The 3,969-nt window shown below is 37.4% G+C and overlaps 1 pseudogene; it reads right to left on the bottom strand.

Annotated features, from left to right (window-relative positions):
* Positions 1 to 548: 548 nt before the first annotated feature.
* On the bottom strand, positions 549 to 1,556 carry LOC124272312 (annotated as a pseudogene).
* Positions 1,557 to 3,969: the final 2,413 nt, after the last annotated feature.

Genomic DNA, 3,969 nt, shown 5'->3' with positions numbered 1-3,969 from the left:
ATAAGAAAAATACGAGAGGCACCTACAACCCTTTCACAGATGAGTTTAGTTCGCACCTCGTGCGGATTACACAGTGTCTTCAGTTAAATCGGTTATGGTTTCAAATCAAATTCAGAGACTATAAGTTCGTTCTAACAATAATCTAATTATCAAACTCAGTATGGTTATCGTCCAAGGAGTTCTTGTTAATAACGGATGCAGAGGTCCCGAGTTCAGATAAATTGTGGGAGGCCTATTTCAGTTGTCTCATGCTATGAGGGGCGGCAGGGTAGCCCAGTGGGTAAAGCATTCGATCGTCTCTCCGAACACCTGGCTTCTATTCCCGACATGGGTACTCACTCACTCACTCACTCTTTGCTTTTTCTGGTATAACCGAATAATGCTATAAGCGGTGTAAAACCATGCCAACTCACTCATCAAATACCATTTAGATACAAAAGTGCCTCAATATAAGCAGAACAAGACAAAGAAAACAACAACACAAGACAACTTGCTGAAGAGCTTTATTTCACCTTCTGTTGCAGGATTGCATGCAAACTGTCCATCTGTTACAGAGTTTCACTGCAAACTGTCCATCTATTGCCAGGTTTGTAATACAAACTGTCCCTCTATTGCAGGTTTGCATGCAAACTGTCCCTCTGTTACAGGTTTGTATACAAACTGTCCATTCATTACGGGTTTGTATGCAAACTATCCCTCTGTTGCAGGTTTGCATACAACCGTCCCTATGTTGCAGGTTTGCATGTAAACGGTTGGTGTATGGTATGCGTTCCTTTTCACAAATAAAATGGGAAGGTTTTTGACAGTGGTAATCATGCAGAGATAGTTTCAAATCCATCTGTCTTAACTCAAGACAGTGTTCGATACCTCCTGCATTATCAGGGTTGTCCTGGACTCCAAAAATTTCAGTAGTTCATGCGGCGTTGTCCCTTCCCAGCCATCTCCCCTATGTTCAGATCAGAAGCAATCTGCCAGTAATTGAAAGTTGCAAACAGGGGACAGCTGAAGGAATTCAGTATATCGATACCAAGAAATGGGTTGTATAAACTTAAAGCTATGTAAAGTTTAAACTATTATCAACTATCTCAATAGAGTAGGTATAGGTTAAGAGAATTACCCGCTGTGTTTGGTAAAGGTAAAGAACTGCAATGTTTCTGCATACGATTCTCTCTTATATCAGAAGAATATTGGAAATCGATTATTATAATATCAGTGATGAAGTTCTTCTGACTACTACTATTTATTTATTACAACACTGATCGTGTAATGAGAAATCGCGACATCATTCACACACATTGCTGTATGTCTGGCCGGCTTCGGCACTGAGAGTCTCATCAAACATCCCTTAAGACGGTTTGCTCTCAGGCTACACCTACCGTAATGAAAGTGTGAGAGTAAGGAATTACGGGCATGGAGTACAAAAATGTAATTAAAGCTTCAACAAGTCATAATAAAGATCTCACCTTCACCAAGACGGTAGCATATCCCCTGATGAACGAATCGTCATCTTTGTTTGATATTATGTATGCGGTGGCTCTCAAGTATCGACAGTAGTTCTGAAAAGTACATCAATTCCATTATTCCTTACTAGCCTCCAACGTGTATTCATAAAGTGCAATCTTGTGTACAGGATTGTGGGAGAAAGGTTGAAAACTTTATTAATCCTACACATTGTGATGTTCCTATTTCTGATAGAAGACATTCTCTTTAACAATAGTTCAGTTAGTCTGTTAGTAACTTAGCATTATCCTGCTGGTTTATCCATTGATTGTCTTGCTAATATCGTCAAAGATGTGTACAAAGTAGAAAGAATTATTGTTTTGTAAGATTAATGTTTACTAAATTTCAATTTCAGCTAGAAACCTTGTATTATATATATTATAAAATCATACACCTGACATGTCTATGATTTTTGAGTTGGCTTCATTGTTGATGCTCTGAAAAAATATTGATAAATGCAATCAACTGTACAATCTCTGAACTGAAATGGACAAACAAAATTTGAAAATCAAAACAAAAGTTTGCATAATCAAATATGAAAAATAAAGGAACACTTGTGCTTTCATGTGATCCCTTATTTTCCCAAGTATATATTGGTCTGTGGAAAATCTTTTTACTTTGTATGTCTATATATTCTGCCGAATGCATTATTCTTTTGCAATATAACTACATTTCATCCCCGCTGGTACAAATATGTCTAGTCACATAGTGCTCAATTGTTTGCATGTTATTGTTATAAAATACTGGACTCTCTTGTTGTTATACTGTGTATAAGAGTTTGTTATTTATTTAGGGGCCTAGATTTCAAGCTCCACTTTAGCGCTAAGATAGATAGTTGTACTGATAATGTTAATGTATGGCACTTTTACGACAATCTTAAGCTGCCAGGAGAGTTTCGGAAAATCCAGGCACAGTACTTTAATCAGATTTTGTTGTTGATCCCAGCTGATGTTGAAATGTTGTGTAAGAGTGATCAGATGTATGTACCTGTATAATACGCTTACAATGTTAGAACCCGTCTGTTTAGATATTTACTAGAGTGAAATGTGTGTTCTTTATTGAAGACAATTGTATAAACTGCAAGTGATTCTATGGCGTTTGGATTGGCTGACCAAGTAAGTGAGAAGAAAACTGTCACATGCACAGACAACAGTTACTATTTGTTGATTGGCTGACAACTGTATGAGTGAAGTTTGTGTTGTAGTTTGCGCATTCATAACTACTCATGTCATTCTGGCAACCTGATGGCGACTCGTACCCCTATCGTGGCCATGTTCACGACTGGGCCTTGCCTAAAAGCAAAAGGTCAGGAGATGAAAATTGTTTAGAACTATTTCCAAGGAAATATCACTTTCAATTACCAAACATGGTAATTCTAGAAAATCCCATATCCCATGGGCAAAACAGTTATACACTCATTCCCTCAAGGTTAAGATGTTTCAGTGTTGAGGAGTTGCTGATCCTTTAGTTCAAAGTTTATGTTTAAATTGTGCTTTGCATAGTTTAGAAAGTTTCAAAGTTTGACGGTGCCGCTATTTTCATGCTTCGAAAATGCGTTTTAATTACGCGCATGATTTGATTGTTTTGCCACGACTCTTGGCTATAATGGCATACTAGTCTTTTTGTAGGTCATGGAAAGAGGCGAGTAGTTACGAATGGTAGTTTCGCCCTGAATGATGTCACCAATTTTGTGTCCTTTGTCTATAGTATGTAGTGTGTTGATGATAATTATTATGATTATATATTTTTATTATTGACATATCTCATAGGAGTTAATGTCAGCGTGTTTGTACATTTATGCAGGTATTAACATTAAAAGGTGTGCAAATTAACCTCATGGAGTGTCAATATTCTTAACTGGAACACAATGACACGAGTCAACCAAGTCCACGCACTGGACCAACTGACCGTTAGTCGCCTCTGATGGCGTGCCTGGGGTTTGTAGTTCTGGACCCAGACCTACAAGAGGCCAAAATCTTTCAACTTACATTTTACCAAACCACTTTACTATGGTGGTTTGATAATTTATTTATTGCATAAGTATGAAAGTGGAGTGAGTGAGGGAGTTAAATTTAAAGTCACATCCGCAATATTTCAGCCATATCGTGACTAAACTAGTTCTTAACTTATACCATGCTACAGATAATATATAAAACCCTGTCAACGAAGGACAGTAAAACCACCACATTATCACAAAATGAGTTAAAACTTAGCTGGTACGTAACTTTAAAAAAGTAGAAAACTATTTTGACAATACAATGTAATAATGGGCCAGTAATCTCTAACAACTGAAGGTAGATCACCACATCTAGGGGACCATGGGGACTTAGAGTGTCTTGCTACCCGTATGGACCCTACCCGATTAATAAGTATGAAAGACTGAATTTTGTAAAGTCCAGAAAGGATATGTTTTACAATTCTAAACTCGCTCACTCCACAGGTGGCAAGAATATTCAATTTCTGTGATAC

This window comes from Haliotis rubra, unplaced genomic scaffold (genome assembly GCF_003918875.1).
Source record: "Haliotis rubra isolate DU_JTF1 unplaced genomic scaffold, ASM391887v1 Scf1684, whole genome shotgun sequence".
Lineage (NCBI taxonomy): Eukaryota > Metazoa > Mollusca > Gastropoda > Lepetellida > Haliotidae > Haliotis > Haliotis rubra.
The sequence above is the reverse complement of the archived record's forward strand: the minus strand, read 5'-3'. Positions and strand labels throughout refer to the sequence as shown.